The 24,665-nt window shown below is 50.4% G+C and overlaps 1 pseudogene; it reads left to right on the top strand.

The window, feature by feature from the left end:
- Positions 1 to 382: 382 nt before the first annotated feature.
- LOC147098115 (scavenger receptor cysteine-rich domain-containing protein DMBT1-like) overlaps positions 383 to 24,665 on the top strand; it is a 53,958-nt pseudogene continuing 29,675 nt past the window's right edge.

The following is a 24,665-nucleotide window of genomic DNA, read 5'->3' as shown; positions in this document are numbered from 1 at the left end:
AAGAGCCGGCACAGGTGTAATGGGCCGAATGGCCTCCTTCTGTTCTGTATGATTATGTGATCCAGATGCGGGGTCGGTGATGCATTTCGCTTATCAGACTCACACAGCTCAACAGCAGTGGATGGAACCTGGGCTGTTTTCTTCTATTAATGGGCAGGTTCCTTCTCATTGGTGTATTTTACCAGACTGCAATTCACGGTTAACACCTTTCAAAATCTATTGGTTATTTTGAAAGAAACGTTGATTTCTGTACAAACTGTTTTCAAAGAACTAAGTTCCAGTTCTGTCGGGGTGTCGGAAGGTGCTGGAGGGTCGGCTCGGTATCTGCAAACAACATTCGGTTAATGTTCAGGTCCCGTCACTGTAACCAGCACCGGCGACGATGCCCCGGTCCTTCATGACTCTCTTTTTACTGCAGCTTCTCAAATGTGAGTCATCGTTGATTATTATTATAATATGTGCCTCATTAATATAATTATTGGTCTTTACTACTGAACACATTGAGGTGATGTACAAAGTATATGTTGTTGTCTTGAATTTTAATCGTGTCATGTGGAGTTTTATGAGATATCGGGACTGGTTTCTCAAACGCCTTCCACCTGCAGCACTTGTACAGACAGAGCAGATTGGAGTTGTAAATCTAATTGGATTATTTAAACTGAGACTTTTAGAAGTAGAGCGCGTTCACTGATAGAATAGAGTGTATCGGAGTCTGGGGTGTAAGTGAACTCATTGAGTGTAGAACACCAGTCAAAGCTGCACCTACTGCCGACTGAACACACACACACATTTCGGTCACAGATATTTTTCACTAGAAGTGCTGTCTGACCCGGTGTGATAGAGTGAACTGAAATACTTTAAAACTTTTTTAGCAGCATTAGAATTTTGGATGAGGTTTATAAATATTGTATAAGAAAATATTAACTACTGGTGGAACCAATATTGTAATAATTAGCATTAACCATTAGAATAATTACAATTAAATACATTCTCCAAATGTTAATGTTAGTAACATTTCCTAAATCTTTGGAAAATTTGCTGTGTGAGTTTTGTTGTTTAGTTAGTGGTTATCTTCAAAGTTATGAACTTTTAATATTAAACTATTTTTTCAATTTAATACATGAATATGTACAGACTGATGTAATAATGGTGCTTTCTCAGTCTCCCTCCACCTGCTCCATTCTTTTTATACAGTGTCATGTAGAATTTAATGAGATTTTGGGACTTCGTTCTCAATCTCCTTAAACATGCTCCATAGTTTTTGCTGAGATTTTTGGTCGGTGACTCCGTTCAGTATCTTTCTGTTTCCAGTGCGTGTTTGGTTATATTTATCAACATCTATCAATAACAAATGCTGGTTTACTGACAGGGAAACGTTATCGCACTGTTATCAGGTAATTTGTGAGTTTAACAAAATATATCTCTGTGGTTTAATTTATTTTATTTTATAAAACTGATTGGATTCTAAAATCCTGTTTTGTAGATAATTTAAAGAACATTTTCTACAAATCATAGAATGGAGAAAAAAATATGAAATGTATATCACTCCCTGAATCATTTTCACAAATCGCCTGCTGATCAAATTCAATCTGAAGAAAACGGGCATATTTTCTTCAAATTTGTCATTCATTGGGATCGCATGAAATGTATATTGAAATTATTACTTAATTTGTAGAATATTCATTTGATATATATTTTCAGCTGTTTGTTTGATTTTAAGTTCCATCAACTTGAAATAGGGAATCAATTATCAATTTCTGTTGTTGACAATCAGCGCGTTCAGAATATTGTTCATCTGATTAACACTTACTTTAAATTCCCAGTCGAGATTTGTGTCAATCTTAGATTTAAATCCGAAATCGGTCACAATAACGCGGCAATTTTGCTTTATTTTGTCCCCTGCGGCTCTTGTACAGACAGAGCAGACTGGAGTTGAAATTCTATCCGGATTATTTAAACCAAGCCTGCTGGAAGTAGAGCGCTTTCACTGATAGAATAGAATGTATTGGAATCTGGGGTGTGAGTGAACTCACTGAGTGTAGAACACCAGGCAAAGCTACACCTACTGCCGACTGAACCCACACATACATTTCGGTCACAGATATTTCTCACTAGAAGTGATGTCTGACCCCAGTGTTTTGCCGAGCCTGGAATTATCATGTTGGCTGTTGAGCATTAGAGTGCTGTACAAGGTCTTTAATATTGCATAATAAGTATTAACTAGAGTTGAACCAATATTGTTTCAATTAGCATGCATGTTTAGTATTTTTAACTACACTATCCAAAAAGAACATGTCACTAAAACTTCCTTCATCTCTGGGGAATTTACTGTGTGGGTGCTGTTGTTTAGTTTATCTATGGATAAGCTTTTTTCTCATAATATATACCTCATTAATAAAATTACTGTTCTTTACTACGCATTGAAGTGATGTGGAATGTAAATGTTGTTATCTTGAATTTTAATAGCGTCATGTAGCGTTTAATGAGATATCGGGACTGGGTTCTCCATCACCTTCCGCCTGCAGCTCCTGTATAGACAGAGCAGACTGTAGTTGAAATTCTAATAGGATTATGTAAACTGAGTCTGTTGGAAGTTGAGCGCGTTCACTGTTAGAATAGAGTGTATCGGAGTCTGGGGTGTGAGTGAACTCACTGAGTGTAGAGCACCAGTCAAAGCTGCACCTACTGCCGACTGAACCCACACACATTTCTGTCACAGATAGTTCTCACTAGAAGTGCTGTCTGACCCCCGTGTGAGAGAGTGAACTGATCTATTTAAAAAAACTTTATTGAGCATTAGCATGTTGGATAAGGTTTACAAATATTGTATAATAAAATAGTAACTAGTGGCGGAACCAATAGTGTATCAATTAGCATCAACCATTATTACAATTATAATTAAATAAAGTCTCCAAATATTGTTGTTCGTAATATTTCCTAAATCATTGCAGAAATTGTTCTGTGAGTGTTGTTGTTTAGTTAGTGAATATCTTCAAAATTATGAGCTTTTAATATTAAACTATTTTTTGTACATTTACATGCACAGACTGATGTAATAATGACGCTTTCTCAGTCTCCGTCCACATGCCCCATACTTTTCATACAGAATCATGTAGAATGTAATGAGATATTGGAACTTGTTTCTCAATTTCCCTCCACCTGCTCCATACTATTTTTTCAGTGTCATGTAAGGCTTAATGATATTCCGGGATTTGTTTTTCAATCTCCTGCCAGATGCTCGATATTTTTTGCTGAGGCTTTTGGTCGGTGACTCCGTTCATTTTCTCTCTGTTTCCAGTGTGTGTTTGGTTATATTTATTAATCTCCACCAATAACAAATGCTGGTTCACTGACAGGGAAACGTTATCTCACTGTTATCAGATACTTTGTGAGTTTAACGAAATATATTTCTGTGGTTAAATTTATTATTTTATAAAACTGATTGGATACTAAAATCCTGTTTTGTAGATAATTTAAAGAACATTTTCTGCAAATCATAGAACGGAGAATAAAGCATGAAATGAATCTCACTCCCTGAATCATTTTCACAAATCGCCTGCTGATCAAATTCAATCTGAAATAAACAGTCATATTTTATTCAAATGTGTCATTCATTGGGATCGTATGAAGTGAATATTGAAATGCTTTATGCAATTCGAAGAATTCTCATTTAAAACATATTTTGGGTTGATTCATTTTAAATTCCATCAACTACAAATAGGGAAACTTTACCCATTTCTGTCAATGTCATTCTATTCAGATGTAAGAATATTTTACATCTGAATAGCACTTATTTTAAATTCCCAGCTGAGTCTTGAGTAAAATTTAGTTTTTAAACAGAAACCAAGACACTACCGCAGCAGTTTTGTTTTGTTTTGTCCCCCTAGGCTCCTGCACAGACAGAGCAGACTGGAGTTAAAATTCTAATCGGATTATTTATACAAAGCCTGCTAGAAGTAGAGCGCATTCACTGTTAGAATAGAGTGTATCAGAGTCTGGGGTGTAAGTGAACTCTCTGAGTGTAGAACACCAGTCAAAGCTGCACCTACTGCCGACTGAACACACACACACATTTCTGTCACAGATATTTCTCACTGGAAGTGCTGTCTGACCGCATGTGATACAGAGAATTGACCTATTTTTTAAAAGATAATTTGTTCAGCGTTGGAGTGTTGGACAAGGACTATATATATTGTAAAGTTAGATATTAACTAGAGGTGAAACCTATATTGCTTCAGTTAGTAATCATTATTAATTGAGCTCTTTTCAAGTACACTCGTCAAAAATGATGCTATTGAAATATCCTAAACCTCCCTAGGATTTGCTGTATGAGTTTTTTTGTTTAGTTAGTGAGGATCGTCTAAGCTATGAGCTTTTTATATTAAATTAAGCTTTCTATTTCATACATTTGGATGAACAATGTCAAGTAATAATTAATGTTTCTCAGTCTCTTTCCAAATGGTCCATAACTTTTCTACAGAATCATGTAGTGTTTAATGAGATAACGGGATATATTTCTCAATCTCCTTCCACATGTCCCATACTTTATATGCTGTGTCATGTTTTGTTTAATGAGTTATAGGGACTTGTTTCTTATTATTCCTCCAATTGCTCCATAGATTTATATAGTGTCATGTAGTATTTAATGAGATAGCGGGATTGTTTCTCTATCTCATTCCACATGTCCCATGCTCTGGTAGCTTTGTGTAAAAAATCCTGATTTTGTTTGTATATTTAACTACGGCAGATAGCGATCAGAGCACTTTGTCCTGTTCTTGTCAATATTCGATGCGTCTTTGTTGATTTTCTAACCATGGTAACTTATATCCAGGCACTAGTTAAGGGCTATGGAGATATTTTGTTAGAAATTACTCTTTGCGCTGTTAATGCTCAGAGTCGGGATTGTTTGGTGTGAGCTCCCTCTGGTGTTTTACTGGAGGTTTTAACGTGCAATTAAAGATTTTCAATTCATTTGCTTCATAAACCCAACGGGAACTCATTTAATTGTGAATGTTGTTCAAGTTGGACTTGATATAGTTTAATATAAAATAATTTTTTGTAATTCTCGACACACCTGATAATCTGACAGGAGAAGAACTTTCATATAAACGCTGTGTATTGACTCTATTTTGTAATCTCACAATCACCAATTCTAACAGAAGCGTTGAGTTTTTAAAGTTTTTGAGTAAATACAGAAAGATTATTCCCACTAGTCTGTCAATGGATAACAATAAATGATGAATGTGCAGGACAGGAGAGTGTTGTTCAGGACTGCTGAGGCTCTCCTGGAGTGGAAGCTTGTAATGCTCTGTCAACTTTTCAGAACCCGGACCTGAACGAGACCAGAGAGATTCTGTTTGGAAACTGCTCTCAATCAAGAATCCTTGACAAACGCAGCTGAGGACAAGAATCGGTGTCACGTTGTCTGTAATATATAACCTAGGGAATAGAAAGAGACCAGGTGATCTGGAGGGCAAAATATCATCAGCGGGATGGGGAGCAGGTCAACACACTGTCTCTAGTATATAACATATAGAATAGAAAGAGACCTGGAGAACCGTGGGACACAATTTCATCAGGGGGGCTGGGAGCAGGTCAACGCACTCTCTCTAGTATATAACATTTAGAATAGAAAGAGACCTGGAGATCTGTGGGACACAGTATCATCAGGGGGGCTGGGAGCAGGTCAACACACTGTCTCTATTATATAACATTTAGAATAGAAAGAGACCTGGAGATCTGTGGGACACAATATCATCAGGGGGATTGAGAGCAGGTCAACACACTGTCTCTAGTATATAACATTTAGAATAGAAAGAGACCTGGAGATCTGTGGGACACAGTATCATCAGGGGGGCTGGGAGCAGGTCAACATATTGACTGCATTTTAAAATGGAGCAAAGATTAACCAGTAAATGAGAGGACCGTTAACCGAACATCATTAACGGGTAAAATGATGAACCAATCGGCGAGGACAGCTTACAAGAGAATTCGCTCAGCTGGAACCTATTGAGGAACAGCTAGCACAGAGATAGGAGGTGTGAACCCGTCTAACCAATGGTTCATTTTGATTTGTTTCAGAAACTTCCAATTACAACTTTATGGAAGCTTTGACGTTTCCACATGGAAAACATTGAAGTAAACTAAAAGGCTCTGAAACTCATCACACAATAAGATAATCTATAATTTAATTTAAATTATACTAATATTCCATCCTGAACTTTGCATGGGAATCCTATACTTCGCTACTTAAAATCACTGTGAGAGCGCCTTCAAATTCGGCTGCACCCAAACGTTTGTCACCATCCCCCGCATAATTCATGATGACATGCAAGGCATTACACTGACCAATGGATCCAACACAAACCCAATTCATGTATGGATCGGTAGCAAGCAAGGCTGTGTTATGGCAACAACGTTCTTCTCAATCTTCCTTGCGGCAATGCTCCATCTCACCCTCAGTAAGTACCCTGCTGGAGTGGAGCTAATCTACAGAACAAACGGGAAACTGTTCAACCTCCGTCACCTCTAGTCCAGATCCAAAGTTGACCCATCCCCTGTCATTGAGTTACAGTATGCAGACGATGCTTGCGTCTGCGCGCACTTGGAGGTCGACCTCCAAACCATTGTGAACACCTTCATGGAAGCTTACGAGAGCATTGACCTTACACTAAACATCCATAAGACAAAGGTCCTCTACCAAGCTGCCCCCGCCACACAGTACTGCTCCCCGATTATCAAAATCGATGACGAGGCCTTGGACAATGTGGAACACTTTCTATACCTCGGAAGCTTACTGTCAACAAAGGCAGATGTCGATAACGAAGTCCAACACTGCCAGTGTGCCAGCGCCGCCTTCGGTCGCCTGAGGAAGTGAGTGTTTGAAGACCGGGACCTCAAACACAGCACCAAGCTCATGGTCTACAGAGCAGTAGTGATACCCGCCCTCCTGTAAGCTTCAGAGACATGCACCATGTACAGGAGGCACCTCAAATCCCTGGAGAGATAAAACCAACGCTGCCTCCGCAAGATCCTGCCAATCCATTGGCAGCATAGACACACCAAAGTCAGTGTTCTCGCTCAGGCTAACATCCCCAGCATCGAAGCTTTGACCATGCTTGAACAGCTCTGATGGATGGGCCACATCGTCCGCATGCCTGATACGAAACTCCCAAAGCAAGCGCTCTACTCGAAGCTCCGACACGGCAAGAGAGCCCCAGGACACCCTCAAAGCCTCCTTGAAAAAGTGCAACATCTCCACTGACAATTGGGAATCCCTGGCACAAGACTGCACAAAGTGGAGGAGAAGCATTCGGGAAATCACCGAACACCTCGAGTCTCTTTGCCAGGAGCAAACAGAAGCGAAGCACAAGCAGTGGAAGGAGCGCACGTCAACCCGAGAACTCCACCCACCTGCCCCTTCAACCATCGTCGGCCCCACCTATGACAGAGACTGTAGGTCCATAATTGGACGAAGCAGTCACCTGAGAACTCATTTTTAGTGCGGAACCAAGTCATCCTCAGTTCCGAGGGACTACCTAATATGAAGATGAAGAGCACTGCAGCTGTTAAAAGAGCTGCAATGCTCATCATCACCACCGCCTGCTCAGGGCAACTACACACGGGTAAAAAATTGTCAGAGCACCGTCACCACTAATTTTCAGGGCTAAGGGGAAAGGGCAGGGGACAGGGATTAATTGGATCGCATTTCAAAGAGCCAGCACAGGCAGGATGGGCCGAAAGTCCTCCATCTGTGCTGTGTCATTCTATGATTCTACGAGGAGCAGGTCCATCACCACCGCCTTCTCTGGGCACCTAAACACTGGTAATATATAGGGCCCGAGCACTGTCACCACAAGGAGAGAGTGTGCCCAGGTGTCAGTGTGTGTTTGTGTGAAAACAATTCTCGATAAACTGTTGGCACTTTACAAATGTCAGCTTGCTACATAGATTGTATTTGAGGTTTTATAAGTAATGAAGAACAGATGAAATCACAGGCCCCGTTTCAGATTTTCACAACGAGACTGGAATTGTTACCCCACAGTTCATTGTATGTGTGCGTTTTCTTTCTGACATTTTTATTAATTTCTTGCCCCAGCGAACTATAATTCTCAATGTCTCATTTCAGGCAGACCTGGGAACAATCAGGCTGACCCGTCAGGTAATCGCTTTTCATTTTTACTTTATCTGGTATCTCTCTGCTCTGATCCATCCCATTGAATATTAAGGCTGGGTGACAATCTCAGCGTCTTTTCGATCACCGATTAACCAGCTCCTCCTGTGTCCATCGGACGGGAAGATTGTTTCCCGTGGACTGTTACAAAACATCTTTAATTCCAGCTGAGAGGCGGCTGCTCCCTTCATGCAGAGCGACAATAAACGGGTCCCTGAAGGGCAGAGTGTGAAGGGCCGGCTCCACTGACACTGCTGCCGGTCCCACAGCAGCTCTAACTTTCCACCTCACCAATCAGTGCTGACATTAGGATCACATGACCATCCAGCCCCGCCTCTTCCTCTATTGTCTCGGGGGATTGGGGGGAATTTCTTCCAATCCTCACTGGGGCTGAGCTCGCACTACCTTGGCCAATCGGTACTGATCATGATGGACAGCTGCCCATTGCAGCCACGCCTTTTTCTCAACCTCTGGAGGCTGGAATATATTCTGAGCCAATCGCCACCCTGACCCCGTGGGAGCCGCTCTGCTGCTGGGAACTTCCCGCTGACTCCCGGTTCCCTGCTCGTTTACACCGTTAATTAGTATTTTCCTCTCCCTTTTGCCATGTTTAATATTTACTCAGGGTTTTATTCGGGGTCTGGGCACAGCCTGATGTTCCCACTGATTCCTCACATGGTCCCTCTTGCCTTGTGAATGGGGGCGGTCCGTGCGCTGGGAGACTGTGGGTTTAATATACTCTAACCGCTTGATGTTATTTCTGATATTTTACAGAGACGGTGAAGCTGAGACTGGTGAATGGGGGCAGTCCGTGCGCTGGGAGACTGGAGATTCACTACAGGGGACAGTGGGGGACTGTGTATGGTGGACTCTGGGACCTATGGGACGCCGCTGTTGTGTGCCAGGAGCTGGGCTGTGGGGCCGCGCTGTCAAGACCGGGCGGGGCTCACTTTGGGGAAGGGTCCGGACCCATTGTGACGTGGAATGTTCACTGCGGCGGGACCGAGGCCACTCTGCGGAAGTGTGATTCGGCTCAATGGGGTCACTATTCCTTGTCACACTCCTGGGATGCCGGCGTCATCTGCGCAGGTAAAAATCTTTCTTCTGTCTCTCATCTCCCACCGCCTCTGATCGTTTACGGAAGAAAGCGGAAGTAAAATAAACAGCGTCTGTCCATCCCCGGAAAGCGAGAGATTATAATTCCTGTATTCCCTGGTTATTATTAAATTTATATTATTAATATTAGGATTACTGTTTGTGTTAAATTATATTACTTATCTATATATATAAATCGGTACATCTGTCTGTCTGTCTGTCTGTCTGTCTGTCTGTCATTCTGTCATTCTGTCTGTCATTCTGTCTGCCATCGCCTGTGCATCTGTCGGGCTATGCGCTCGAAAGTTACAGGGCGTACCTATGCGCGCGTTACCTCCAAAGAAAGCTTACGCTTCCGAGACGATTTTAAGCATATTTACGTTTCGGCCGGGCTAAAATCGCGCCGCGGTATCTGAAAAACCTTCAACATTCCGCTCATTAGCATCTCATTATCCGCTCATTAGCGACAGAGTGACCTCGAGGTCGACCAATCGTACGGCGGCTTGCTGCCGCATGCGGCCGGGCCCTCCTACGGCCGAGTGACGGGACGATTGACCAATCCTACGCTTTGGTCACCTGACGGTCGACCAATCGGTGCGTGTGTGGGCGGGCCTTATCGTTCTGAACCGAGGTGAGTAGCTGCCATCTTGCTTCCATTCTTTTTCCAGCTTTCCTGCGTCTTTGTTTTCAAATATACATTTCCAGCAAAATAAAATTCAATTTATATAATTCTTTTAAAATAAATCACTCATTTGTAAATATTTTATCTCACCTGAACATTCTTTTTCCTACCTTTGCCCGTTTTTTTATTAGGCCTGAAAGCCTGGGCCTTTCTTGCCCAGCCAGGCCCGAGCTAGGTAACTGGGCTGCTGCTAAGCTCCTTACCACACACCCCCCCACCCCGTGTCACATTACCCGGGGCAATGGCATCAGCCACGAGGGTCAGGGTGCGCGCGCAGCAGGAGCAGGTGAGACTCTGTTCCGCGCTCGGCTCGGGCGGGGAGGGGGGGGGGGGCTCTCGAGAGTGCGGATCGGGTTACCCCGGCAACGGGATTGTGGGCCGGCTGGGGCTTGGAGAGCGCGGCTCTCGGCCGGAGGGGGGGCGAGGCTTGGAGAGCGCGGCTCTCCGGGCGGGTGGGGCTTGGAGAGCGCGGCTCTCGGCCGGGGGGGTGGGGCTTGGAGAGCGCGGGCTCTCGGCCGGGGGGGTCGGCGGGGCTTGGAGAGCACGGCTCTCGGCTGGGGGGGGGGCTCGGAGAGCGCGGCTCTCGGCCGGAGGGACGGGGCTCGGAGAGCGCGGCTCTCGGCAGTGCGGGGCGGCGCGGCAGGTTTACCCCGGCAATCGGACGTGGCCGTGCCTGTCTCTCAGCCTCAAGCCCTCCCTTCCTCCCTCCCCCCCCCGCCCTCCCTCCCCCCTCCCTTCCCCCCCGCCCCCCCTTCCCCCCCCGCCCCCCTTCCACCCCCGCCCCCCGTCCCCCTTCCCTTCCCCCCCGCCCTCCCTTCCCCAAGCCCCCACTTCCCCCCCCGCCCTCCCTTCCCCCCTCCCTTCCCCCCCGCCCTCCCTTCCCCCCCGCCATCCCTTCCCCCCACCCGCGCTCTCTCTCTACCCCCCAGTCGCTCTCTCTCTACCCCCAAGTCATTCTCTCTCTTCCCCCCCCGTCACGCTCTCTCTCTCTCTCTCTCTACCCCCCCCCAGTCTCTCTCTCTCTCTCTCTCTTCCAACAACAACATGCCCTCGAAAAAGCCTCGGCACCGCCGGGCACTTCAGCTAGTCTATATATATTAAAGGATACGTCTGTCTGTCTGTCTTTCCTTCGGTGTGTCTGTCCGGCTATACACTATAAAGTTATAGAGCATACCTACACGTGCGTTACATCAAAAGAAAGCTTGCGATTCCGGAACGGTCGTAAGGGTATTTATGTTTCGGCGAGAAAAAAATTGCACCCGCGGTATCCAAAAAACTTACAAAATTCCTCTCATTAGCATCTCATTATCCACTCATTAGCATCGAGTGACGTCGAGGTCGACTAATCGTATGGTCGAGCGACCCGACGGTCCACCAATCACTGCGTGGTGTGGGTGGGTTCTTGGCGTGTGCGGGCGGGCCCTCTTAGAGTTGAGTGATGGGACGATTGACCAAACCTACGCTTCGGTGACCTGACGGTCGACCAATCGGTGCGTGTGTGGGCGGGCCTTATCGTTCCGAACCGAGGTGAGTCGCCACCATCGTGATTCCAAACTTTTCATTTCTTTTTCCCGCTTTCTGCGTCTATAAAAAAAAAGTTGCTTTTAAAACACATATTGTTTTTAAAAAAAGTTAATTACTTTCTAATCTTTTATCTAATCACTTTAATTTTCCTACCTTTCCCCGTTTTTGCAGGTAGCCCTCGAAGCCTGGGTGTCTGTTGTCAGCCATGCTGGACGCTAGGCAATTGTTTTGTGGCAAGCTCCCAACACCCCTCACCCCCCACCCCCCCGCCCCCACCCCGCTGGGCCTGATTTCGAATCAGTGGCCAGCCATCTTGGTAAAGGTTGGCTGGGCTCACTGCAAGCTCCTGGCGCTTCATTCGGGGTGGGGGGCGGGGCTCGGGAGGGGAGGGGGAGCGGAGAGGGTTAGCCCGGCAACCGGGCCCGGCCAGCCGCAATTGGCCGTCTCAAGCTGCCTGGCCCGGCCTCGGGAGGGCGGGGCTCGGGCTGACCGGGTCGCTGCGCTCGGCATGTCAGTGTGTGGGGCAGCACGGAGCTCAGTGGAGCCATCACCAGCAGAGGGGAGAGCCCCCCTCCCTCTCCCCCATCCCTCCCTTTCCCCCCCTTTTCCCCCTCCCCCCCTTTCCCACATTTCCCCCCTCTCCCATCCCATTTTCCACCTCTCCCCCCTTTCCCCTCCCCCCTTCCCACCCCTCCCCCCCTTTCCCCCTACCCCCATTTCCTCCCCCTCCCACCCCTTTCCACCCTCCCCCGATTCCCCTCCTCCACCCCATTTCCCCCAACTCCTCTCCCCTTTCCCAACCCCTCCCCCAATTTCCCCCCTCCCCCCTTTCCCCCTCTCCCCCTCTCCCCTCCCCTCCCCTTTCCCCCTCCCCTTTCCCCCCGACACTTTCCCCCCTTCCCCTCCCCTTTCTCCCCTCCCCTTTGCCCCCTTCCCGCCCTCCCCTCCCTTTTCCCCCCTTCCCCTTCCCCCTCCCCTTCCCCCTCCCCTTCCATTTCCCTCCCCTTCCGCCCATTCCACCCCTCCCCCCTTTCCCCCCTCCACTCCCCTTTCCCCCCTCCCATCCACTTTCACCCCCTCCCCTCCCCTTTCTCCCCCCCTCCCCCCTTTCCCCTCCCCTCTCCTTTCCCCCCTCCCCTTTCCCCCCTCCCCTTTCCCCCTCCCCTTTACTCCCTCCCCTTTCCCCCTCCCCTTCCCTTTCCCCACCTTCCCCTTCCCCCTCCCCTTTCCGCCTTCCCTTCCCTTTCCCTCCCCTTCCCCCCTCCGCTTCCCCCTTCCCCCCTTTCCCCCCTTCCCCCCAGTCGCGCTCTCTCTTCCCCCCAGTCGCGCTCTCTCTTCCCCCCAGTTGCTCTCTCTCTTCCCCCCAGTCGCTCTCTCTCTTCCCCCCAGTCGCTCTCTCTCTTCCCCCCAGTCGCTCTCTCTCTTCCCCCAGTCCCTCTCTCTCTTCCCCCCAGTCGCTCTCTCTCTTCCCCCCAGTCGCTCTCTCTCTTCCCCCCAGTCGCTCTCTCTCTTCCCCCCAGTCGCTCTCTCTCTTCCCCCCAGTCGCTCTCTCTCTTCCCCCCAGTCGCTCTCTCTCTTCCCCCCAGTCGCTCTCTCTCTTCCCCCAGTCGCTCCCTCTCTTTCCCCCAGTCGCTCTCTCTCTTCCCCCCAGTCGCTCTCTCTCTTCCCCCCAGTCGCTCTCTCTCTTCCCCCCAGTCGCTCTCTCTCTTCCCCCCAGTCGCTCTCTCTCTTCCCCCCAGTCGCTCTCTCTCTTCCCCCCAGTCGCTCTCTCTCTTCCCCCAGTCGCTCTCTCTCTTCCCCCCAGTCGCTCTCTCTCTTCCCCCCAGTCGCTCTCTCTCTTCCCCCCAGTCGCTCTCTCTCTTCCCCCCAGTCGCTCTCTCTCTTCCCCCAGTCGCTCTCTCTCTTCCCCCCAGTCGCTCTCTCTCTTCCCCCCAGTCGCTCTCTCTCTTCCCCCCAGTCGCTCTCTCTCTTCCCCCCAGTCGCTCTCTCTCTTCCCCCCTGTCGCTCTCTCTCTCTTCCCCCCAGTCGCTCTCTCTCTCTTTCCCCAAGTCGCTCTGTCTCTCTCTTTCCCCAAGTCGCTCTGTCTCTCTCTTCCCCCCAGTCGCTCTCTGTCTTCCCCCCAGTCGCTCTCTGTCTTCCCCCCAGTCGCTCTCTGTCTTCGCCCCAATGGCTCTCTCTCTTCGCCCCTGTCACTCTCTCTCTTCGCCCCAGTCGCTCTCTCTCTTCCCCCCAGTCGCTCTCACTCTTCCCCCCAGTCGCTCTCTCTCCTCCCCATTCGCTCTCTCTCTTCCCCCCAGTCGCTCTCTCTTCCCCCCAGTCGCTCTCTCTCTTCCCCCCAGTCGCTCTCTCTCTTCCCCCCAGTCGCTCTCTCTCTTCCCCCAGTCGCTCTCTCTCTTCCCCCAGTCACTCTCTCTCTTCCCCCCAGTCGCTCTCTCTCTTCCCCCCAGTCGCTCTCTCTCTTCCCCCCAGTCGCTCTCTCTCTTCCCCCAGTCGCTCTCTCTCTTCCCCCCAGTCGCTCTCTCTCTTCCCCCCAGTCGCTCTCTCTCTTCCCCCCAGTCGCTCTCTCTCTTCCCCCCAGTCGCTCTCTCTCTTCCCCCAGTCGCTCTCTCTCTTCCCCCAGTCGCTCTCTCTCTTCCCCCCAGTCGCTCTCTCTCTTCCCCCCAGTCGCTCTCTCTCTTCCCCCCAGTCGCTCTCTCTCTTCCCCCCAGTCGCTCTCTCTCTTCCCCCCAGTCGCTCTCTCTCTCTTCCCCCCAGTCGCTCTCTCTCTCTTTCCCCAAGTCGCTCTCTCTCTCTCTTTCCCCAAGTCGCTCTGTCTCTCTCTTCCACCCAGTCGCTCTCTGTCTTCCCCCCAGTCGCTCTCTGTCTTCCCCCCAGTCGCTCTCTGTCTTTGCCCCAATGGCTCTCTCTCTTCGCCCCTGTCACTCTCTCTCTCTTCCCCCCAGTCGCTCTCTCTCTTCCCCCCAGTCGTTCTCTCTCTTCCCCCCCAGTCGCTCTCTCTCTCAATACCAACAACAACATGCCCTCTCAAAAGCCTCGGCACCGCCGGGCATCTATATATATAAAAGGATAGATCTGTCTGTCTGTCTGTCTGCCTGTCCTTCGGTGTGTCTGTCCAGCTATACACTCTAAAGTTATAGAGCATACCGACACGTGCGTTGCATCAAAAGATAGCTTACGATTCCGATACGGTCATAAGCATATTTACTTTTCGGCGAGAAAGAAATTGCGGCCGCTGTATCAAAAAAAGTCCAAATTCCGCTCATTAGCATCTCATTATCCGCTCATTAGCATAGAGTGACATTAAGGTCGACCAATCGTACGGTCGAGCGACCCGATGGTCGACCAATCGCTGCGTGGCGGGGGCGGTTTCGTTGCGCATGCGGGCGGGCCCTCCTAGAGTCGAGTGACAGGACGATTGACCAATCCTATGCTTCGGTGACCTGATGGTCGACCAATCGGTGCGTGTGTGGGCAGGCCTTATCCTTCTGAACCGAGGTGAGCCGCCACCATCTTGATTCCAAACTTTACATTTCTTTTTCCCGCATTCTGCGTCTATTAAAAAAAAAGTTGCTTTTAAAACAAATATTTTTTTTATTTAAAGTTAATTACTTTCTAAATCTTTTATCTAATCTCATTAATTTTCCTACCTTTCCCAGTTTTTGCAGGTAGGCCTCGAAGCCTGGGCGTCTGTTGCCAGCCATGCTGGACCCGAGGCAATTGTATTGTGGCAAGCTCCTCCCACCCATCACCCCCGCCCACCCCCCGCTGGGCCCGATTCCGAACCAGCGGCCAGCCATCTTGGTAAAGGCTGGCTGGGCTCACTGCAAGCTCCTGCCGCTTCATTCGGGGGGGGGCGGGGCTCGGGAGGGGAGGCGGAGTGGAGAGGGAGACTCTGGCAACCGGGCTCGCCACCCGCAATCGGCCATCTCAAGCCGCTCAGGCCCAGGCCCGGTCCCGGAGATCGGGAGGCGGAGAGGGGAGGAGGGTTACCAAGGCAACCGGGCCCGGCCAGCGGCAATCGGCCGTCTCAAGCCGCCTGGCCCAGCCTCGGGAGGGCGGGGCTTGGGCTGACCGGGGCGCTGCGCTCGACATGTCAGTGCGTGGGGTGGCACGGAGCTCAGCGGAGCCATCGCCGGAAGAGCGGAGACGGTCTGCTGGCTCCCCCCTCACTTTCGCCCCCCCGCCTTGCCCCACCTCCCCCACCCCTCCCCTCCTCTCCCCCTCAACCCCTCCCCTCCCCCACCCCCTCTCCCCCCTCCCCCTCCCATCCCCCGCTACCCCCCTCTCCCTCCCCCTCCCCACTCCCCCTCCCCTCCCCCCCGCCTTCTCCCCCTCCCCCCTTCCCCCCTCCCCCTTCACCCCGCCCGCTCCCCTGCCCTACGCTCCCATCCCCTTTCCCCCTCCCCTCCCTTCCCCCGCCTCCCCTCCCCTTCCCCTTTCCCCCTCCCCTCCCTTTCCCCCTCCCCTCCCTTTCCCCCCTCCCCTTCCCCCCTCCCCTTTCTCCCCCCCTCCACCCTCCCCCCTCCCCTCCCCTCTTCCACCCCTGCCCCCCTCCCCATTCCTCCCTCCCCCTCCCCTCCCCCTCCCCCCCTCCCCTCCCCCTCCCCTTTCCCCTCCCTCCACCCCTTCCCCCCTCAACTCCTCCCCTCCCCCCTTCCCCCTCCCCTCCCCCCTTCCCCCTCCCCTCCCCCTTCCCCATTCCCTCCCCTTTCCCCCTCCCCTTTCCCCCATCCCCTCCCCTTTCCCCCCTCCCCTTCCCCCCTTCCCCCCATTCCCCCCTTTCCCCCCTTCCTTCCCCCCATTCCCCCCTTTCCCCCCTTCCTTCCCCCCAGTCGCGCTCTCTCTTCCCCCAATCGAGCTCTCTCTTTCCCCCAGTCGCACTCTCTTTCCCCCAGTCGCTCTCTCTCTTCCCCCCAGTCGCTCTCTCTCTTCCCACCAGTCTCTCTCTCTCTCTTCCCCCCAATCGCTCTCTCTCTTCCCCCCAGTCGCTCTCTCTCTTCCCCCCAGTCGCTCTCTCTCTTCCCCCCAGTCGCTCTCTCTCTTCCCCCCAGTTGCTCTCTCTCTTCCCCCCAGTCGCGCTCTCTCTTCCCCCCAGTCGCTCACTCTCTTCGCCCCAGTCGCTCTCTCTCTTCCCCCCAGTCACTCTCTCTCTCTCTTCCAACAACAACATGCCCTCAAAAGACCCTCGGCACTGCTGGGCACTTCAGCTAGTTATTATATATAATAAACACCCCCACCGGGAGCAGTAAATACCTAACACTCGGCACATTTACAATGCAGACAGAACAAGTTTCCATTGAGATTTGCCCCAAAGCCGCAGTGATTGAGCTGACCAGCTGGAAATGTCACAATCTCAATCCAACTCTCCATTCTCAACCCAACAGCCGCTACCGGGCATGCGCCGTGAGCCCGGCTGTGCGCCTGCGCTAATCGCTTGTTGTGCGATCTGATATTATCCACAGACTGTGAATCTGAGACTGGGGAGGGAGGTTTCTCAGCCTCGGCGAGCCTGGGCAATGGGTCCGCGGTTACTGTGGGCAGCACGGGAGGAACTGCACTGTAAGACCCCACAGCTGCCTGAATTTACTATTTTGACACTTAGATAGATAATGAAACGGCAATAAGGACAGAATCTTAGAGAAGATCAGTAAACGGTTCCAATAAATACACACCATCCCATGGAACTGCTGGTAAAAGAGTGGAGAATTCTCCTGCAAGCCTTGCCCATATCTCACGCCCCGTCACTGTTAACACAGATGTATTATCTATTTACTCCATTTGCTGGTCGTGGCATCATGCTGTGCTCAACATGTCCCTGAAAAATGCCAGTATAGAGACTGGTGAATGGATGTTAATTTCCCAGAAGGATTATATTAGAACAATTCACCCAACAAGTAAGTACACAGAGGTGTACAGGACCGGGAATACCTGGATATCTGGAGCTTCTGCTGCTCCTGGATATTTCCCAGCCCTCGGTCCGTTTTTCTTCAGGTCTTTATCCATGTCATTCTTGAATTTGCCGAATCTGATTACTGCATATCTCGCGATTCAGTTTAAGTCCTCCCACTACTCAGCACTCTGAAAGATCCGTCCGTGTGAGTGAGCTAAACGCCTCACCAGCCCACAATAATTAGACACTTCCTCTATTTTGTGACCGAAACATTTGATTTAATTTCATCAACATTTCACCGTCTTAGTGCCGATAATGTTGCCGTCCCTGGATTAAATTTTCAACGTTCAAATGAAAACCACCGGATAGGTGAGACTATCTAAAAACATTCATAATATACACGGCGATAAGACAGGAATTGATAACAACAACATTTCCCCTCACATGTTGACACAATGAAGCCAGTGTTTAAGGTCTGTCTCACCTGACTAAATAAACAGGACAATCGGATTATTGATGAGATTACAGAAACTCTCACCACATTTTAATATAAAGCGCCTTAAATTGCTCACTGTTTATTTCAATATAATTGGCAGGAAGTGCCAAGCCCAGACTGGTGAATGGGAGCAGTCCCTGTGCGGGGAGACTAGAGATTTACGGGACTGGAACCTAGAGCACAGTTTGCGGTGATGGGACCTGGTTCTTACCGAATGCGGAAGCTGTTTGTAACGAGCTGGGCTGTGGCTCTGCAGCAGCATCGTCGCTTGATGCTCACTTTGGAGAAGGATCAGGGCCTGTTATTGGTCCGCCTGGCTGCGTTGGAGTAATCTGTTCAGGTACAAACTGATTGTTATGGAAACATACGGGTTACCAACAAGTAGTGTGCGGCCGCCTCGAGTCGATAGCGAAAGATTAGAAATATTCTCATCTCGATAAACGGGAGCGGGGGGGAGGGGAAATTTAAACAGCGTTTAGTTTTACATTTCTTCACTTTCAGTTGAAAAGACAGAATGTTCTACACATGGCCGTTATAATTCACTGCTAACATTGGCTGATTTGTCCAATCATAAGTTAGTTGCTATTTTTCAATCCTATTACCTTGACGGGACACTACAGATAGGTCAGTGAACCGCGACTCTTAGACGGAACGTTCAATTTCCTCCCACGTGCAGCTAAAATGTCTTGATCAGTGCAGAGAATAGGGCAGTTTCACAGAGCTGAGAAGGGGTCGGCATTTGATCCCCCTGCTGCTGAGCGGGCCCTCACTGCACCTGCTATTGTTTGTGCCGGCGCTGCACCTTGTGCCCAGCGGTCTCAGTGCCTTTAATAAAGTTCCTGTTGTGTGGACTTTCCTTATATCTCCTGTTGAGTGGTTTTCACTGCACCAGCTATTGACTGGGGTTTCCCTGCACCAACTATTGACTGGGTTTTCCCTGCACCAGCTGTTGACTGGGTTTTCACTGCACCAGCTATTGACTGGGTTTTCACTGCACCAGCTATTGACTGGGTTTTCACTGCACCAGCTATTGACTGGGTTTTCACTGCACCAACTATTGACTGGGTTTTCACTGCACCAGCTATTGACTGGGTTTTCCCTGCACCAGCTATTGACTGGGGTTTCCCTGCACCAGCTGTTGACTGGGTTTTCACTGCACCAGCTATTGACTGGGGTTTCCCTGCACGAGTTATTGACTGGGTTTTCACTGCACCAGCTGTTGACTGGGGTTTCCCTGCACCAGCTATTGACTGGGTTTACCCTGCACCAGCTGTTGTCTGGGCTTTCACTGCACCAGCTGTGGAGTGGGTTTCCACTGCTCCAGCTGTTGACTCGGCTTTCCCTGCACAAGCTGTTGACTGGGCTTTCACTGCACCAGCTGTTCACTGGGTTTTCACTGCACCAGATGTTGACTGGGTTTTCACTGCTCCAGATATTGACTGGGTTTTCCCTGCACCAGCTGTTAACTGGGTTTTCACTGCTCCAGTTGTTGACTGGGTTTTCACTGCACCAGATGTTTACTGGGTTGTCACTGCTCCAGCTGTTGACTGGGTTGTCACTGCTCCAGCTGTTGACTGGGTGTTCACTGCTCCAGCTGTTGACTGGGTCTTCACTGCTCCAGATGTTGACTGGGTTTTCACTGCTCCAGCTATTGACTGGGTTTTCACTGCTCCAGCTATTGACTGGGTTTTCACTGCAACATCTATTGACTGGGTTTTCACTGCACCAGCTATTGACTGGGTTTGCACTGCTCCAGCTGTTGTCTGGGTTTTCACTGCTGCAGCTAGTGACTGGGTTTCCACTGCTCCAGATATTGAGTCATAGAGTCATAGAGTTTTACAGCACAGAAAGAGGCCCTTCGGCCCATCGTGTCTGCGCCGCCCAACCATCCCTGTCCAGTCTAATCCCATTTTCCAGCATTTGGTCCATAGCCTTGTATGCAATGGCATTGACTGGGTTTTCACTGCTCCAGCTAGTAACTGGGTGAGCACTGCTCCAGCTGTTGACTGGGTTTTCACTGCTCCAGCTATTGACTGGGTTTTCACTGCTCCAGCTATTGACTGGGTTTTCACTGCTCCAGCTATTGACTGGGTTTTCACTGCTCCAGATATTGACTGGGTTTTCACTGCTCCAGCTGCTGACTGGGTTTTCACTGCTTCAGCTGTTGAGTGGGCAGTCACTGTTCGAGTGACAATTGTGGTCTTACCTCACCCTTTAATTAAAACGATAAAGTTAGAAATCACAGTAAGAATAATACAAATATGTTCTGCTTTTAACAATCTGTGGGGAAGCGATAATAAACGAGGGCTAGAAATTAATTATAGCTCAGGAGTTGGCGGTGGCATTAGCAAAGTTGGAGAATTAGCGCCAGGCACTAATGCTTTGGACTGCATGCAAAATTCGTGCTCTCTTTTCAAAGAAATGATTGGAGTCCTAAGTCAAGTCTTAAAACCCAAGCTCATTGGCGTTACATTCAATGGGTGGGCTGTGCCTGGCAAGGTGACTAGAGTCGGGGACCTGCTCGATGGCGGAGGAGCGGGATGGATGGTGCGGTGCCTGTCTTGGGCCAACGTCCGGCTCGCGGTCAAGGCAATCAAGTCGGTGAAAGTGGCACTGGGCCCCGGCACCACTAGGTGTATCGAGGCGGCTCGGGCACGTGGGGCGATCCCGTCCGAGCTTTCCCCCATTCGGACAGAATTCCTCATCGGCACCCAGCCCCGAAACTCCCCTCGGGAACCGGCACCTCACAACTTGAGCCATCTCGAGGAAATACAATCCATGCCTTTTCATTCCGCACAGAGGTGTTTCCTGTACGGGCTGCTCCTGCGCACTCTCCACTTTGCCATCTTCGCCTGATGTCCGGACCCGCCTTGGCATGCTGTCTTGCCTGCTGGTGGAGGCGGAGGTCCCCAATGGAGGGCTCTCTATGCGGGAGTTCTCCCTTGTTCTATCAGGGACTTGGCCTGGAGGGTGTTGCACGGAGCAGTCCCCTGCAATTTGGTTTTAAATAGGTTCACGGACTCCCAGGCTGCCTGCATTTTCTGCGGCCTGGACGAGTCAATATTTCATGTTTACACAGAATGTGAGAGGTTGCAGCCCCTCTTTCATTACCTGAAGGGGCTGCTCCTCGATTTTTGTTTGCACTTCTGTCCCACGTTCTTGATCTACGGTCAGCTGGTGCGAAGTGGAGCGGGCAGGTTGGAGGACCTCCTCGTGGGTCTGCTCCTGGGCCTGGCTAAAAAAGCCATCAATTGGTCCAGGCAGCGGCCGGTCGAGGGGGTCGATCAGCCCGATTGCCTGCCTCTATTCCGTGGCCATGTTCGCGCCAAGGTGGCCTTGGATATGGAGCACGCGGTGTCCGCCGGCAAGCTTGAGTACATCCGCGACCAGTGGGCACCGTGGGGACTGTAGGGCATATTATATTCGGACAACACAATTTTAATTTGGTTTGTTAAGGTTTATTTAAAGTTTGATTAATTTACAGGTAATTTGTTTTTGGTCCAATCAAAAGAGTACACTCAAAGAGTGGGCTGTGACTGGCAAGGTGACTAGAGTCGGGGACGTGCTCGATGGCAGAGGAGCGGGCTGGATGGTGCTGGAGGAGCTGACTCAGCACCTGTCTTGGGCCAACGGCCGGCTCGTGGTCAAAGCCATCGAGTCGGTGAAAGTGGCAATGGGCCCCGGCTCCACTAGGTGTATCGAGTTGGCTCAAGCACGTGGGGTGATCCCGTCCGAGCTTTCCCCCATTTGGACAGAATTCCTCATCGGCGCCCGGCCCTGAATCTCCCCTCAGGAACCGACCGCCTCACAACTTGAGCCATCACGAGGAAATACCCTCCGTGCCTTTTCATTCTGCACGGAGGTGTTTCCTGTATGGGCTGCTCCTGCACACTCTCCACTTTGCCATCTTCGCCTACCGTATGGACACGCCTTGTCATGCCATCTTGCAGTCCGGCGGAGGTGGAGGCCCCAAATGGAGGGCTCTCTATGCGGGAGTCCTCCCTTGTTCAATCGGTGACTTGGCCTGGAGGGTGTTGCACGGAGCAGTCCCGTGCAATATGGTTTTCAATAGATTCATGGACTCCCAGGCTGCCTGCATTTTCTGCGGCCTGGAAGAATCCGTGTTTTATGTCTATGCAGAATTTGAGATGTTGCAGCCCGTCTTTCCCTACTTGAAGGGGCTGCTCCTCGATTTTTGGCTGCACTTCAGTCCCACGCACTTGATCTACTGTCACCCGGTGCAGAGGGGAGCGGGCAGGTTGGAGGACCTCCTCGTGGGACTCTTCCTGGGCCTGGCTAAAAAAGCCATCAATTGGTCCAGGCAGCGGGCGGTCGAGGGGGTCTTTCAGCCAGATTGCCTGCCTCTCTTCCACGGCCATGTTTGCACCTGGGTGGCCCTGGAGATGGAGCACGCGGTGTCCACCGGCACGCTTGAGTACATCCGTGACCGGTGGGCGCTGCAGAGACTGGAGTGCGTTACCAAACCGGACAACACAATTTTAATTTAAGTTGTTAAGGTTCATTTAAAATTTTATTAGTTACAGTTTATTTGTTTAAGCACCTAATCCAAAAGAGTACACTCAAAGGGTGGGCTGTGCCTGGAAATGTGACTAGAGTCGGGGACCTGCTCGATGGCGGAGGAGCAGGCTAATGGCGCCACAGGAGCTGGTGCTGTGCCTGTCTTGGGCCAACGTCTGGCTCACAGTCAAAGCCATCGAGTCGGTGAAAGTGGCACTGGGCCCCGGCTCCACTGGGTGTATCGAGGTGGCTCAAGCACATGGGGCAATCCCGTCCAAGCTTTCCCACATTCAGATGGAATTCCTCATCGGCGCCTGGCCGCGAAAGTCCCCTTGGGAACCGGCGCCTCACAACTTGAGCAGTCTCGAGGAAATATCCTCCGTGCCTTTTCATTCCGCACGGAGGTGTTCCCTGTATGGGCTGCTCCAGCACACTCTCCACTTTGCCATCTTTGCCTGCCGTCCGGACACGCCTTGGTGTGCCATCTTGCCATCCGGTGGAGGCTGAGGCACCCAATGGAGGGCTCTGTATGCGGGAGTCCTCCCTTGTTCAATCGGGGACTTGGCCTGGAGGGTGTTGCACGAAGCAGTCCCGTGCAATATGGTTTTAAATAGGTTCATGGACTCCCAGGCTGCCTGCATTTTCTGCAGCCTGGAGGAGTCCGTGTTTCATGTCTATGCAGAATGTGAGAGGTTGCAGCCCCTCTTTCACGACTTGAAGAGGCTACTCCTCGATTTTTGGCTGCACTTCAGTCCCACGCTCTTGATCTTTAGTCACCCGGTTTGGAGGGGAGCGGGCAGGTCAGAGGACCTCCTCATAGGACTGCTCCTGGGCCTGGCCAAAAAAGCCATCAATTGGTGCAGGCAGCGGGCGGTCAAGGGGATTGTTCGACCCAATTGCCTGCCACTCTTCCGCTTCCATGTTCGCGCCCGGGTGGCCCTGGAGATGGAGCACACAGTGTCCACCGGCACGCTTGAGGCTTTTCGCGACTGGTGGGTGGTGCGGGGACTGGAGTGCATTATCAATTTGAAGAACCAAATTTTATTTTGATTTGTTAAGTTTTCACAGAATCACAGAATCACAGAAACCCCACAGTGCAGATAGAGGCCATTTCGGCCCATCGAGCCTGCACCGACACATATCCCACCCGATCCCCGTAACCCCTACACCAACACATATCCCAGCCTATCCCCGTAACCCCACGTATTTAATCCCCCTAACACTAAGGGTCAATTTATCATAGCCAATCAACCTAACCCGCACATCTTTGGACTGTGGGAGGAAACCGGAGCACCCGGAGGAAACCCACGCAAACACGGGGAGAATGTGCAAACTCCACACAGACAGTTGCCCGAGGCCGGATTCGAACCCGGGCCCCTGGCGCTGTGTTATTTAAAGCTTTATTAATTTACAGTCAATTTGCTTAAGCACCCAATCAAAAGACTACACTCAAAGGGTTTACCAATACTGACTGTAGTCTAATCGCAAATCATCATTGTCACAGGCTATTTTCACTTCTTAAAGGGGAGGTTCATTGTTGCTGCAGCACCTCATTCTCAGCATTGCTGGCTGTGCAGCTGCCTCAGCATGCAGAAACAGAACAAGGAGAAGTAGCCAAAGGACTGAACCAGGTGTGCTCATGTCAGATCCATGTCCCAGGGAGAGAGCCGCAGTTTCTCCAATGAAGAATTGGAGGCATTGCTTTTTGCTGTGGAGAGACGGAGGCTGGTGCTCTCTACCCAGAAAGTGGCAGGAGGCCCTCATCACAAGTCTTGCATACCATGTGGAGGGAGGTAGCGGAATACATCTTGGGCAGTACTGTGGTCCCCAGAATCGACACACAGTGGAGGAAGAAATTTAACTACCTCACTCGGGTGGTCAGAGTGAACAAATGCTTCAACAAATGCAACAGAGCGCCATCAATTCCATAATCTTCACACACTGCCCAAAGTATCGGCGCCGTTGTGGGGGGAGGGGGTGGCGGGTGGGTTGATGGCGAGATTTGCCCCACGGTGCTGGAATCGCTGTGGCTCACCCCAGTGATAATGCTCTAGCAGGAGGTGATAAGGTATAGAATTTCTCCCCCTATAATTTTCACCGGATAATACAGAGATTACCCAGCGAGTTGGATATTTGCACACCTGGGGAATGACCGGATTGCAATGATTTTTGAACCTTCCGGAATTTCAACATCACAACAGTGTCCTCCGGTCAATCCAAATACTCCAGAGGCAGACGTAAGTTTACTTTTGATTACATTTGCTCTCTTTTTATTAACTATTTCCTG

Source organism: Somniosus microcephalus, chromosome 30 (genome assembly GCF_052327205.1).
Source record: "Somniosus microcephalus isolate GS21.2 chromosome 30, FLI_Smic_1.0, whole genome shotgun sequence".
Taxonomy (NCBI): Eukaryota; Metazoa; Chordata; class Chondrichthyes; order Squaliformes; family Somniosidae; genus Somniosus; species Somniosus microcephalus.
This window is presented reverse-complemented; position numbering and strand designations above follow the sequence as displayed.